The 15,971-nt window shown below is 39.2% G+C and overlaps 1 protein-coding gene and 1 long non-coding RNA gene across 2 annotated transcripts in view; one reads left to right on the forward strand and one right to left on the reverse strand.

Annotated features, from left to right (window-relative positions):
- The window catches only part of LOC144958803 (uncharacterized), a 304,414-nt gene that overhangs the window by 100,203 nt on the left and 188,240 nt on the right, over positions 1-15,971 (forward strand). The gene's annotated exons all lie outside the window — the stretch shown is intronic.
- Positions 3,799-12,917, reverse strand: LOC144958496 (uncharacterized). The gene is made up of 2 exons (XR_013642443.1): positions 12,772-12,917; positions 3,799-4,562 (listed from the first exon to the last, which is right to left on the reverse strand). It is a non-coding gene; the product is annotated as an uncharacterized LOC144958496 (long non-coding RNA).

Below are 15,971 nucleotides of genomic sequence, written 5' to 3' on the forward strand. Positions count from 1 at the left end.
AAGGACCGCCCCGCACTAGTTGAAAGGTGATAAGAAGTGTGGACCGCCGCTGGTCTTCCCCTCTGGGACCTGTCTTCGGTTCACAGCTAAAAGACCGTCGGACCGCGGTCCAGGCCGGTCTTCAGCGCGGCACTAGCAGATTGTATCAAAGGCAGAGCTCATGGCAATGCCCAATATAGTGAACTCTTCTTTGTACTTTTCAGTTCTGGCTTTCAACCACCTATGAGCCCATACAATGTCACTGGTACTCCTATCTGTTTCTGAATCCGCTCTGTGACTGTGTCAGAGACATTTCGAACCAAGCACGGAGACATTTCGAAATAAGTACGGAGACATTTCGAACTAAGTACGGAGACATTTCGAAACTAAGCACGGAGACATTTAAAACTAAGTACGGAGACATTTCGAACTAAGTACGGAGACATTTCGAACGAAGTACGGAGACATTTCGAACGAAGTACGGAGACATTTAGAAACTAAGTATGGAGACATTTCGAACGAAGTACGGAGACATTTCGAACTAAGTGGAAATTGGGTTATTAGGCCTTTAACGAAATCGGGCCGAACGAGACGCCGAACGTAGTTGGTGTGAATAATGATCATTTTTTAAAAATTGCTATGTCTTTGACAAATGCATTTTATGACAATAATGCCATTTCCAAAAATTGCTAATGAAATGTGTCTCTTTTTTATTTCAATTTTTCCATCCAGAGCAGGATCAACCCTCTTTGTGGAACTACAAAAAAAGTGGTGGCAAACAAGTAGTGTTGACTTTTTCTGTATTGAGGCGAAAGAGATTTTTATTCCAAGGGTTTGGGAAAGCAAATTGCTTTTTATTCAGAGCTAGTGCACTATTTAACTGTTTTATTGTCTAAAATAGAATTGATTTTGCAGTTCAACTTGACTAGATATCTAATTTTATACGACTTGTCTCTCAAGTAGAATAAAAAAATGAAAAATGAGGATAGCGTGCCATATCATATTTTGAAAAATCATTTAATATATCTAGAAATCATCTGTATAACCTATTGTATACAGTAAATAATTAGGTTTTGTGATTATAATGATGAATTCATAAGGTATGACATCATATTTGACCACAAAATTATTTTATCTCTGGGCGTAAAAAAATCAATTTTACAGCATTTTTTTTTAATCTAAGGGGTATGGGTTAGTGAACCGATTATAATTTTTTTTAGACTTAGATCCATCTACAAAATTTTCGTTTTCTTGTCCTATTACGGTCATATTTTGAAAGTTTGATGGATCATTTCTTTTAGTTGTCTGCAAAATCAGCCTTTTATGTCAAATTATAGAAAAAGCTTGCGCTTTCTCAAATGTCTGTTTTATGTCATTTGTCTGGTTTTCTAGCAATCCTACCTTAGTCATTTTCCTTTAAATTATCTTCAAATTTATTCAGAATCTTTTCTATGATGTGTTTTACATCATGATGTAAGTGTTTGGGGGTAAATTAAAATTTAGCAATTTTATAAATTTTAAAATTCATTTGTTCCTGTCGATCCGCGCTAAATTTTCAGTTGAAATCAAATAAAAATTCTAAAAAAATTATTATGAAAGAAACATTGTGTTTAAATTTGAAAGAAATTTATATGCTAGTTTTTGGTGCATCTATGTTAGAAATTTTAGGGTTTTACGTCTAATTTTAGCTTATGTTGCCCCTTAAAAAAAGTTTTTTTTTAATTCAGTTATTTTTGGTGTTTAGCATCAAATTATACATTACATTATTAGTTCATGAGATATAATTAAAAATTTTAGAACTATAATTTATAGTTCTATAAAGCGTATTTGACCACTAAAGTAATTTTTTGGTGAATAATAGCAGATATTAAATTATTTCGCAATTTTTTTTTTCTTAGAGGTATTGGTTAGCGAATCGTTTATAATTTTTTTCAGAATTTGATCAATTTATAAAATATTACTGTTTTCTTGTTCCATATTGGTTATACTTGATGAATGTTGGCCTTTGTCTGCATTATTAGCTTTATTATCAAATTAAAGACAAATTTTTCATTTTCTCAAAATTTCATTGTGCGTCATTCTCTGATTTTCTAACATTCACATCTGGATTGTTTCCCATCAGATTGTCTTCAAATTTGGTCAGAATTTTTCTTATGATGTGTTTTGCATCATGATGGTTGGGTTTTGGGCTAAACAAAAATTTAGCAGTTTTATGAATTTTTAAATCAATTTTTTTTCCTGTCATGTCACACCAAATTTTCACTAAGAAATCGAATAAAAATTCTGAAAAATTTATTTACAAGACTATTGCTAAACCTATCCATCTTGTTGTAAGAAACATTTTGTGTAAATTTGAAAGAGATCTGTTCGTTGTTTTTTTCTGCATCACTGTAAGAATTTTTGGGGTCTAATTTTAGCTTATATTGTCCCCCCTGGTGGTAGGGATTTGGTGGCTAATAGTATTAGCCCTGGTGTTAGGGACTCAGTAATAGCCATGTGGTAGGGACTCGGCGAGTAAAAGTGCTGGTGGTAGGGATTCAACGAGTAAAAGCGCTGGAGGTAGGGACTCAGTGAGTAATAGCGCTGGTCGTAGGGGAGTAAAAGCTCTGTGACCCGCTGAGTAATAGCGCTGGTGGTAGGGACTCGGTAAGTAATAACGCTGGTCACACGTGCTCAGTGTGTAAAAGCTCTATGACTCGGTAATAGCGCTGGTGGTAGGGACTCGGTGAGTAAAGCGCTGGTTGTAGGGGCTCAGTGAGTAATAGCGCTGGTCGTAGGGACTCAGTGAGTAAAAGCTCTATGACTCGGTAATAGCACTGGTGGTAGGGACTCAGTGAGTAATAGTAATAACGCTGGTCGTAGGTGCTCAGTGAGTAAAAGCGCTGGTGGTAGGGACTCAGTGAGTAATAGCACTGGTGGTAGGGACTCGGTGAGTAAAAGCTCTATGACTCAGTGAGTAAAAGCGCTGGTGGTAGGGACTCGGTGAGTAGAAGCTCTATGACTCAGTGATAGCGCTGGTGGTAGGGACTCGGTGAATAAAAGTGCTGGTGGTAGGGACTCGGTGTGCAAAAGCGCTGGTGGTAGGGACTCGGTGAGTAATAGCGCTGGTGGTAGGGACTCGTGAGTAGAAGCACTGGTGGTATGGACTCAGTGAGTAAAAGCGCTGGTGGTAGGGACTCGTGAGTAGAAGCACTGGTGGTAGGGACTCAGTGAGTAATAGCACTGGTGGTAGGGACTCGTGAGTAGAAGCACTGGTGGTAGGGACTCAGTGAGTAAAAGCTCTATAACTCGGTAATAGCACTGGTGGTAGAGACTCAGTGTCAGTGAGTAAAAGGTCTATGACTCGGTGAGTAAAAGCACTGGTGGTAGGGACTCAGTGAGTAAAAGCTCTATAACTCGGTAATAGTAATAGCACTGTTGGTAGGGACTCAGTGTCAGTGAGTAAAAGGTCTATGACTCAGTGAGTAGAAGCGCTGGTGGTAGGGACTCAGTGAGTAAAAGCTCTATGACGGTAATAGCACTGGTAGTAGGGACTCGAAGAGTAAAAGCGCTGGTGGTAGGGACTCGGTGAGTAAAAGCTCTATGACTCAGTGAGTAAAAGCGCTGGTGGTAGGGACTCGGTGAGTAATAGCGCTGGTGGTAGGAACCCAGTAAAAGCGCTGGTGGTAGGGACTCAGTGAGTAAAAGTGCTGGTAGGGATTCAGTGGTGTCACTGATTTTACGACATTAGAATATAAAGAAATTTACAACTACAATCGGACTAATGATTTTACAAAAGGTCCCCACAAAAGTATATCTTTAAAATATTAAACAAGTCTGTTGTTTAAATTAATTTATAATTTTATTTTAAAAGATCAAGAAAATGTCAAAATAAAAATGAAAGTTTTGACAACCAAAATGTACCTATTCCGTAACATATAAAGACACACAAACAAATCTTGTCTTCTTGCTCCTCTGTAATCTTGACACAGCATTGCTCTGATTTCAACTTAATGTCTGTTTTCATTTTCATTCTTTGTAAAGTATTAAATTAGTATTAGGCTGTGTATTACTTCACTCTTAACATTATTGTGCGGTAACCAAAAATTTTCCATAATTCAGTTTCTGAAAAGTTGGCCACCCTGCTCTTAACATTATTGTGCGGTAACCAAAAATTTTCTCTAATTCAGTTTCTGAAAAGTTGGCCACCCTGGAATAACCATGACCCTCATTATCTATGCACATAACATTCACAAGTGGATACAAATATCGATTTACTTTGTATGTTGCATCCATAACAAACACATCACAAAAAACACTCAAATCACGCCTCATTCTTCCCGTTACATAAAACAAATACTCAAAACCACCATCCTCATTCACACTGAACTTTGTTACACCTCCTTCCTCCTCTATCTCTCTCAGTAATTCCTGTACCGTCTCACTGTCCGTCCTGTCAATATCAGTCTTGAACAATCTCCGCTGCAAATCTTCGACATTTTTAGGCAATACATTTTATCCTTGGCTTGATTGAATGTATTGCCTAAGTTGGGTTGTGGACACCTTTGTTTTAGCCATAGCCCAGGGGTGAGAATGACTGGTCACTAAAAAGGAGGACATTTTTCAGCGCTAAGATCAAGAAGCATCCATGCAAAAATAACCTATACATTTAAATTTCATTAAAATAGATTGTGATGCAATCCAAAATGTGTCTCGCAGCAATTTCTGACACCACTCGGAGGAATTTCAAAAACTGAAAGTGTAATTATAACATGGTGGTTGTAGTAATGGTAGTCGTAGGTATGATGATGTGGTGGTGGTTGTAGTAGTTGTGGTAGGGATGATGTGGTGATGGTTGTAGTTGTAGTAGTAGTGGTAGTCGCCACATTTCCCTTATTCACAGATTCACTAATGCCCACCTCCCATTGTTTCAAGTTGACCAGAGACGCCAACTTAAAATTTCGCTCACATAAATTTCAGAAACAATTCCGAATAATTTCAATGCTTAAACAGGAATTTCTGCAAACTAAATATAATCTATTGAGATCTATAATCATCCCAATACCCCTTGTTTCAAATCAAGTAAAGTTCCAAAACCAATTTCATTATGACGTATAAAATATAAAAATGAATGGTAGGGGTGGTGGTAATAATGATATGATGGTGGATGTTGTACTGGTGGCAGTAATGATAATGATGATGTATGTGGTTGTGCTGGTTGCAGAAGTGGTGGTGGTGATATTGTTGTGTTGGAGGAGGTTGTAGTAGTGGTGGTAAGGATGTGGTAGTGGTTCTTGTTTTAATGGTGATAGTGTTTTGATGTCGTCGTCGTGGTGGTGGTAATGATGGTGATGATGATGATGTGGTGGAGGTGGTTGTAGTAGTAGTAGTGGTGGTCCTTCATGAAATGATGGTGTGGCGATGGTGGTGGTTGTAGTAGTAATAGTAGTAGTAGTAGTAGTAGTAGTAGTAGTAGTAGTAGTAATAGTAGTAGTAGTAGTAGTAGTAGTAGTAGTAGTAGTAGTAGTAGTAGTAGTAGTAGTGGCATTGATGTGATGATGATGACGATGATGATGACGATGATGATGATGATGATGATGATGATGATGATGGTAATGATGATGATGATGATGGTGGAGATAAGGTGTGTACTTGGAAATGAAAAGAGATTGATGGCTGATGTGAAAAGGATATGATCCACTTTATAGATTTAAGTTGTCTGACAGAAGGACAGATAGAGTGTGTGTGTGTGTGTGTGTGTGTGAGAGAGAGAGAGAGAGAGAGAGACACACAGAGGGGGAGAGAAAGAGAAAAATATGAGAGAGAGAGAGAGAGAGAGAGAGAGAGAGAGAGAGAGAGAGAGAGAGAGAGAGAAATAGAGACTGCTCCAATTGAATATAGTGATAGCGACAGAAAGGTTAGGTTAAAGTATTGATTGAACGTTATTGTTATGCGTGTTGTGTTTTATTTGTTAATCGTAAATATTAAGTTAACGAATGTTTCATGTTGGCAATTGCCAGGAAATTAACATTTAAGTGAACCATATGTGTGTTGTGTGTGTGTGTGTATCACTGTTAAGTATAGGAAGATGAAAAATGAAAACATATTGAGGCTAAAGAACTGGGTGCTCTTTACTGATTTGTGTGTGTATGTGTGTGTGTGTGTGTGTGGAGAGAGAGAGAGAGAGAGAGAGAGAGAGAGAGAGAGGGAGAGAGAGAGAGAAAGAGAGCTCAAAGTAAATCTAGTGATGAGTACAGAACGATGATAGTGAAAAATTAATGAGGCTAAAGATCTGAGTGAACTTTATTGATTTCTATGTGAATGTGCATATGTGTCATGTGTGTGTATGACAGTTAGAGAGAGAGAGAGATAGAGAGAGAGAGAGAGAGAGAGGGACAGAGAGAGAGAGAGAGAGAGAGAGAGAGAGAGAGAGATTGAAGTCAAGGTGTTTGTGATGACCTGTTATTGGTAAGTAGTGGAGGATGAACATGAAAACTAATCGGGACTAAACAAATAAGTGTGCTTTATTGATTTGTTTGTCTATGAGTGTTTGTGTAAAGAAAGATAGATGGATAGAGAGTGATAGAGTTTTGAGCTATTAGTTCGAAGGGTTTTACGGCGCTTGCTTCACTTTTACTTGTAGGTCATTTCAGCACCACTTAAAAGGTAAAAATGGGGCTGTAAAAAAATATAGATCAAAAGTAACGGAGAAAAGGTGAGACTGGTTTAAATAGGCGACTTCAAACTAACTACATTGATAGTTTGATCTTGGAGTCCGTTTGTGAGAAACGGACACCAAGATCAAACTATCAATGTAGTTAGTTTAAAGTCACCTAAAAGTTTCACCAAGACACAAGCACAGAATCCTTGTGAGCGTAATACAAAATTTAGAACAACAAATCTAACGTCACACAAAAGAGAGATGATTTACGAGGACAAACACATCATCTCCCAAAAACCATGACTATACATTTAATTGCTTCCCTCCCTGCCAATGAATCTGGCCGGCCAGGAAAAGGATCAAGCCAAGACAAAGACAGAAAGCAATTCTGATCTATGCAAGTAAAGATCCCACCAGGAAGATGATGTGATAGTGGTGCTTGCACTAGAGGTGGTACTGATTATAATGATGGCAGTGATGATGTGGTTGTGGAGATGGTGTTACTGATGATAATGTGATAGTTGCTTTTGTAGTGGGGATGGTCATGATGTCATAATGGTTCAGGAGTGAGAATGACGGGACACGAAAATGGAGGAAATTTTTCAGCGAATAGTTCAAGAGCCATCTATGCGACGATAACGTAAAAATTTGAATTTCATCAAAGTCTACTGAGATGCAATCCAAAATGCGTCTCGCAATAATTTCTAACACCACTAGGAGGAATTTCAAAAGTTGAAAGTGTAATTACACTTTAGGCTGAAGATTCTCAGCCCTGGACCATGGGGAGGGAGTGGCAATGATAATGGACAAATGCCTTTGCCTATACTCTACAAATTGTAGTACAATGATTGCTTAGCTATGGCCTCAATACCCATTTTCTCTAGTGTGCTAGTACTATAACAAAAGTAAAAACTAACGTACTCACGTGCGCGTGTGAGTGTTTGCGTCATATTATGGTGACATACTCGTAAGATTCAGTGAATCTTTCACCCACTACACACTCGACTAATATGACAGCCGGTGTTGTTTCGTGATTGCGCAATGAGGACACTAAATGATGGAGATTGGGGGGAGGGGTGGAGGGGGTTGAGAGACTCTCTGTCTATCTTAGCCTTTGTCGTAGAGATCCAGATTGATCAGTTTATCGTATCTGGACAAGCTCAGGGACGGAGTTTATCTTAAACGTTTTGAATTACGAATGATATGGAGCAGAAAAATCGGGAATAGCCTCAGAGCTTATTTTAAGCGAGAGTTTATTTACAGGGACTGCAGTGTAATTATTTGAGAGTTGCTTTCGACAGCTGTGCCGTTTCAAGTTTGTGTATCTGAGTTTAGAAGGGTTTGTTTTATGGTTACAAGGAGAGAGAGAGAGAGAGGAGAGAGAGAGGGGGAGAGAGAGAGAGAAGAGGAGAGAGAGAGGGGAGAGAAATAATGAGGGGAGAGAGAGAAAGAGAAGAGGGAGAGGAAGAGAGGGAGAGGAGAAAAAACAGAGAGAAAAAGAGAGAGACAAGAGGGGGAGACAGGAGAAAAAAAAAGAAAGAGTGAGAGGGGGAAGGAGAGGAGGAGACAGAGGGAGTGGGAAGGTGGGAGAAATAGAGAGAGAGAGGAAGGAGAGAGAGAGGGGGAGGAGGAGGTAGAAGAGATGGAAGGAGAAGAGAGAGAGAGAGAGAGAGAGAGAGAGAGGAGAGAGAGAGAGAGGAGAGAGAGAGGAGAGAGGAGGGAATAGAATGACAAAAAAACGTTGTTGCACCTGATAGGGCGTTTGAATCTCCTGACATATTTTAAATTGGGCTCTCTTCTTTGTGTCCTTAAGTAAGACAGATAACTCTATTCAACTCCAACTCCAGTAAATAATTTTAAATACTGTGCATAAATCGCATTACACGGGGGAGAACAAGCCGTAGCTTCAACGACACTTGGCGTATAGAGCAAATTATAACTTCTGCTTGGTGTCATGCTATTGAATTTATTCGACAACGACAAGGGTGTTACTGATATGAAACTCGTGTAAGGTGAGAAAGTGTTAGTTAAGCCTTTTCCATAGATCAACGTGACGTAGTTGATAAAACCCCGGCCATTTATTTGCTACTTTCTCAAACTGCTCATACTCAAATTAATAGGGTTTTAGTTTAGATACACATGACCTACCTACCGACTTTGTGGATGAGACCATGGGGGAGGGAGTGGCAGGGATGATGGACAAATGCCTTTGCCTATACTCTACAATGATTGCTTAGCTATGGCCTCAATACCTATTTTCTCTAGTGTGCTAGTGCTATAACAAAAGTAAAAACTAACGTGCTCACGTGCGCGTGTGAGTGTTTGCGTCATATTATGGTGACATACTCGTAAGGTTCAGTGAATCTTTCACCCACTACACACTCGACTAATATGACAGCCGGTGTTGTTTCGTGATTGCGCAATGAGGACACTAAATGATGGAGATTGGGGGGAGGGGGTGGAGGGGGTTGAGAGACTCTCTGTCTATCTTAGCCTTTGTCGTAGAGATCCAGATTGATCAGTTTATCGTATCTGGACAAGCTCAGGGACGGAGTTTATCTTAAACGTTTTGAATTACGAATGATATGGAGCAGAAAAATCGGGAATAGCCTCAGAGCTTATTTTAAGCGAGAGTTTATTTACAGGGACTGCAGTGTAATTATTTGAGAGTTGCTTTCGACAGCTGTGCCGTTTCAAGTTTGTGTATCTGAGTTTAGAAGGGTTTGTTTTATGGTTACAGGAGAGGAGAGAGAGAGAGGAGAGAGAGAGGGGGGAGAGGGGGAGAGAAAAGAAGGAGAGAGAGAGGGGGAGAGAAATAATGAGGGGAGAGAGAGAAAGAGAGAGGGGGAGAGAGAGAGGGAGAAACAGAGAGAAAAAAGAGAGAGACAAGAGGGGGAGACAGAGAAAAAAAAAGAAAGAGTGAGAGGGGGAAGGAGAGGAGGAGACAGAGGGAGTGGGAAGGTGGGAGAAATAGAGAGAGAGAAGGAGAGAGAGGGGGGAGGGAGGTAGAGAGATGGAAGGAGAGAGAGAGAGAGAGAGAGAGACAGAGGAGAGAGAGAGGAGGAGAATGAATGACAAAAAAACGTTGTTGCACCTGATAGGGCGTTTGAATCTCCTGACATATTTTAAATTGGGCTCTCTTCTTTGTGTCCTTAAGTAAGACAGATAACTCTATTCAACTCCAACTCCAGTAAATAATTTTAAATACTGTGCATAAATCGCATTACACGGGGAGAGAACAAGCCGTAGCTTCAACGACACTTGGCGTATAGAGCAAATTATAACTTCTGCTTGGTGTCATGCTATTGAATTTATTCGACAACGACAAGGGTGTTACTGATATGAAACTCGTGTAAGGTGAGAAAGTGTTAGTTAAGCCTTTTCCATAGATCAACGTGACGTAGTTGATAAAACCCCGGCCATTTATTTGCTACTTTCTCAAACTGCTCATACTCAAATTAATAGGGTTTTAGTTTAGATACACATGACCTACCTACCGACTTTGTGGATGAGACCATGGGGAGGGAGTGGCAGGGATGATGGACAAATGCCTTTGCCTATACTCTACAATGATTGCTTAGCTATGGCCTCAATACCTATTTTCTCTAGTGTGCTAGTGCTATAACAAAAGTAAAAACTAACGTGCTCACGTGCGCGTGTGAGTGTTTGCGTCATATTATGGTGACATACTCGTAAGGTTCAGTGAATCTTTCACCCACTACACACTCGACTAATATGACAGCCGGTGTTGTTTCGTGATTGCGCAATGAGGACACTAAATGATGGAGATTGGGGGGAGGGGTTGGAGGGGGTTGAGAGACTCCCTGTCTATCTTAGCCTTTGTCGTAGAGATCCAGATTGATTAGTTTATCGTATCTGGACAAGCTCAGGGACGGAGTTTATCTTAACCGTTTTGAATTACCAATGATATGGAGCAGAAAAATCGGGACTAGCCTCAGAGCTTATTTTAAGCGAGAGTTGATTTTAACGTAGTTTTAAAGGGACTGCAGTGTAATTAATTGAGTTGCTTTCGACAGCTGTGTCGTTTCAAGTTTGTGTATTTGTTTTTTGAAGGGTTTGTTTTATGGTAACAAGGAGAGAGGGGAGAGAGTGTGAGAGAGAGAGAAGGAGATAGAGAAGGAGGGAAAGGGAGAGGAGAGAGAGAGAGATGAGAGAGAAGAGAGGAGAGAGAGAGAGAGAGAAGAGAGAAAGAGAGAAGAGGGAGAGAAAGAAAGAAAGAGGTAGAGAATAGAGAGAGAGGGGACAGAGAAAAAGAAAGAGGGGGAGAGGGAGGATAGAGAGAGAGAGAGAGGAGGGGAGAGGGAAGGTGGGAAGAGAGATAGAGAAGGAGAGAGAGAAGGGGGGGGAGGGAAGTAGAGAGGGGAAGGTGGGAGAGAAAGAGAGAGGGAGAGGAAGAGAATGACAAAACAAAACCCTATGTTTCATCAGATAGAGCGTTTGAATGGAAATACACTTTTCGTTACTTGCGCCTCTATGTGGTCTTGTGGTGAGACATAGCTATTGGATCGGAAGGTCCTGAGTTCGAGCCGCGCTCGGCGCATAGTTGAGTCCTTGGAAAAGACTCTTTATTCACATTCTCTCAACGCAATCATGTGTAAAATGAGTACCTGGCCGTTTACAGCGCTGAATCTTTGAAAAAAAAAATGGTAATATCGCCTGAAAGGAGTCTTGTCACATAATAATTGTTGCTGTTGGACACGGACCCATGTAAAGCGCGTTTATTGGATATTGCCCTGTATAAAAAGCTCAATTTTTTTGTTTTGCTATAAAATGATGTACCAAGTATATAATTGACACAAGGGATAGGCATCATCATCATCGTAATCGTTTACCATCATCATCATCATCATCATCATCATCATCATCATCATATCATCAATCATCTATCACTATCATCACATCATCATCATCATCATCATATCACATCATCACCATCATCATAATCATCATCATCATCATCATCATCATCCATCATCATCATCATCATCATCATCATCATCATCATCACATCAACATCGTCATCACTCATCCATCATATCATCATCATCATCATCATCAAATCATCATCATCATTCTCATCATCACCACCACCACCATGACCCACAGTGATAAGTAATACTATATTTGATTTACTTGTTTACCTACAGTAATCTGATTTTATTGATTTTGTTGATTCACATTTGCTCATATGGTGTGTGTGTCTGTGTGTGTGTGTGTGTTCATGAGTGTGTGGAGTGCCTGCTCCATCTGTAATAGACACCTAGATAACCATGCCCCTCGGAAAGTTGTCATAATGTAGTCCATGGCAGTGATTGGTAAACATAGCAAACTACACAGGTTTTAGTATCGATGGTATAAGTAAAATACCCACTGTTCTACCGCTCGATCAGTTGAACCAACACAGAAAACAACTAGAAAACTTTAACGTTTATAATCTGATCGAGAAAATCGTGTGATATCAAGTCACCTATTTTGTGCTGTAGAAAAACAATAACAATGATCAGAGAGATGTCGATTTTATTCAAGCTATTATTTATAAATAGCCAACTATGTTTGTCCGAGCACGTGTGAAGATATGTCACGAATTCCATGTTTTGATTGGTCAAAAATCCACTGGTTAATTCTAACGTTTAACGAGCATTTTATCAATTGGGAAGTGGGCGTGATACTCGACTATCGTCTTGTTATGTCATTTTATATAAGCATGCAGTCATCCAACCTCCTGACATATTTTAAATTGGGTCTCTTCTTTGCTTTGTGTCCTTGAGTAAGACAGATAACTCTATTCAACTCCAGTAAATGATTTTAAACGTAATTTTTCATACAAGGCAATATTTACATACTGTGCATAAATCGCATTAAAAGGGGGAGAACAAGCCGTAGCTTCAACGACACTTGGCGTATAGAGCAAATTATAACTTCTGCTTGGTGTCATGCTTTTGATTTTATTCGACAACGAAAACGGTGTTACTGATATGAAATCGTGTATGGTGAGAAAGTGTTAGTTAAGACTTTTACATGGATCAACGTTTCGTAGTTGATAAAACCCCGGCCATTTATTTACCACTTTCTCAAACTGCTCATACTTGAATTAAATAGGGTTTTAGTTTAGATACACATGACCTACTTACCGACTTCGTGGATGAGACCATCAGGGGTGAGAATGACTGGTCACAAAAAAGGAGAAAATTTTTCATCATGAAGATCCTGACCCATCCATGCGACCATAACCTATAAATTTGAATTTCACTAAAATCAGGGGTGAAATGACCGGTCACTAAAAGGAGGAAATTTTTCAGCGCTAAGATCAAGAAGCATCCATGCAAAAATAACCTATAAATTTAAATTTCATTAAAATATATTGTGATGCAATCCAAAATGTGTCTCGCAGCAATTTCTGACACCACTCGGAGGAATTTCAAAAACTGAAAGTGTAATTATAACATGGTGGTTGTAGTAATGGTAGTCGTAGGTATGATGATGTGGTGGTGGTGTAGTAGTTGTGGTAGGGATGATGTGGTGATGGTTGTAGTAGTAGTGATAGTCGCCACATTTCCCTTATTCACAGATTCACTAATGCCCACCTCCCATTGTTTCAAGTTTACCAGAGACGCCAACTGAAAATTTGGCTCACGTAAATTTCAGAAACAATTCCGAATAATTTCAATGCTTAAACAGGAATTTCTGCAAACTAAATATAATCTATTGAGATTTATAATCATCCCAATACCCCTTGTTTCAAATCAAGTAAAGTTCCAAAACCAATTTCATTATGACGTATAAAATATAAAAATTAATGGTAGGGTTGGTGGTAATAATGATATGATGGTGGATGTTGTACTGGTGGCAGTAATGATAATGATGATGTATGTGGTTGTGCTGGTTGCAGAAGTGGTGGTGGTGATATTGTTGTGTTGGAGGAGGCTGTAGTAGTGATGGTAAGGATGTGGTAGTGGTTCTTGTTTTAATGGTGATAGTGTTTTGATGTCGTCGTCGTCGTGGTGGTGGTATTGATGGTGATGATGATGATGTGGTGGAGGTGGTTGTAGTAGTAGTAGTGGTGGTCCTTCATGAAATGATAGTGTGGCGATGGTGGTGGTTGTAGTGAGTAGTAGTAGTAGTAGTAGTAGTAGTAGTAGTAGTAGTAGTAGTAGTAGTAGTAGTAGTAGTAGTAGTTGTTGTTGTTGTTGTGTAGTTAGTGGCATGTGTGATGATGATGATGATCGATGATGATGATGAAGATGATGATGATGGTGATGATGATGATGATGATAATGATGATGATGATGATTGAGTATTGAGTGAACGTTATTGTTATGTGTGTTGTGTTTTATTTGTTAATCGTAAATATTAAGTTAACGTATGTTTCATGTTGGAAATTGCCAGAAATTTAACATTTAATAGAATCATATGTTGATATATATATATATATATATATATATATATATATATATATATTATTTATGTTATGTGTGTGTGTGTGTGTGTGTGTGTGTGTATCACTGTTAAGTATAGGATTATGAAAAATGAAAACATATTTAGGCTAAAGACCTGGGTGCTCTTTACTGATTTGTGTGTGTGTGTGTGTGTGTGTGAGGGAGGCAGAGAGAGAGAGAGAGAGAGAGAGAGAGAGAGAGAGAGAGAGAGAGAGAGAGAGAGAGAGAGAGAGAGAGCTCAAAGTAAATCTAGTGATGAGTACAGAACGATGAAAGTGAAAAATAATCAGGCTAAAGAACTGAGTGAACTTTATTGATTTGTATGTGAACGTGCATATGTGTGTATGATAGTGAGAGAGAGAGAGAAGAGGAGAGAGGAGAGAGAGGAGAGGAGAGAGAGGAGAGAGATTGAAGTCAAGGTGTTTGTGAAGACCTGTTATTGGTAAGTAGTGGAGGATGACCATGGAAGCTAATCGGGACTAAAGAAATAAGTGTGCTTTATTGATTTATGTGTCTATGAGTGTTTGTGTAAAGAGAGATAGATGGATAGAGAGAGAGAGAGAGAGAGAGAGAGAGAGAAGAGAGAGAGAGAGAGAGAGAGAGAGTTTTGAGCTATTTGTTCGAAGGGTTTTTACGGCGCTTGCTTCACTTTTACTTGTAGGTCATTTCAGCACCACTTAAAAGGTAAAAATGGGGCTGTAAAAAAATATAGATTTAAGTAAGGTCAAAAGTAACGGACAAAAGGTGAGACTGGTTTAATTAGGTGACTTCAAACTAACTACATTGATAGTTTGATCTTGGAGTCCGTTTGTGAGAAACGGACACCAAGATCAAACTATCAATGTAGTTAGTTTAAAGTCACCTAAAAGTTTCACCAAGACACAAGCACAGAATCCTTGTGAGCGTAATACAAAATGTAGAACAACAAATCTAACGTCACACAAAAGAGAGATTATTTACGAAGACAAACACATCATCTCCCAAAAACCATGACTATACATTTAATTGCTTCCCTCCCTGCCAATGAATCTGGCCGGCCAGGAAAAGGATCAAGCCAAGACAAAGACAGAAAGCAATTCTGACTTATGCAAGTAAAGACCCCACCAGGAAGATGATGTGAAAGTGGTGCTTGCACTAGAGGTGGTACTGATTATAATGATGACAGTGATGATGTGGTTGTGGAGATGGTGTTACTGATGATAATGTGATAGTTGCTTTTGTAGTGGGGATGGTCATGATGTCATGATGGTTCAGGAGTGAGAATGACGGGTCACGAAAATGGAGGAAATTTTTCAGCGAATATTTCAAGACCCATCTATGCGACGATAACGTATAAATTTGAATTTCATTAAAATATTCTGAGATGCAATCCAAAATGCGTCTCGCAATAATTTCTGTCACCACTTGGAGGAATTTCAAAAGTTGAAAGTGTAATTACAACATATTGTACTTGCAGTTAAAAAAGGTAGCGGTAGGGATGATGATGCAGTGGTGGTTGTAGTAGGGTCGTGATAAGGATGATGATATGGTGGTTGTAGTTGTAGAGGTGTTGGGAATGATCGTGTGGTGGTGGTTGTAATAGTTGTGGAAGGGATCATGTGGTGGTAGTATTAGTAGTGATAGTTGGGATGATGTGGTGGCGAAGGATGTAGTTGTATTGGTAATAGGAATGATGATGTGGTGGTGGTTGTTGTAGTAGTGGTTGTAGTTTGTTTGTTTGTTGCTTTAGGTCTCTTCCAACACAATTGAGGTTATATGAGAGACCGCTGAAACAAAAAAACAAGCAATCTAACAAAAATAGTACAAATGTAAATCAAAATCATAACCTAAAGATATCATAAGCTAAATTATAAATAACCAAGAGCAAACAGGCAGAAGATTTACAGAAAAAAATA

The sequence above is a fragment of the Berghia stephanieae genome, chromosome 13, assembly GCF_034508935.2.
Source record: "Berghia stephanieae isolate SIO BIC M18660-M18661 chromosome 13, UCSD_Bste_1.3, whole genome shotgun sequence".
NCBI classification, from domain to species: domain Eukaryota; kingdom Metazoa; phylum Mollusca; class Gastropoda; order Nudibranchia; family Aeolidiidae; genus Berghia; species Berghia stephanieae.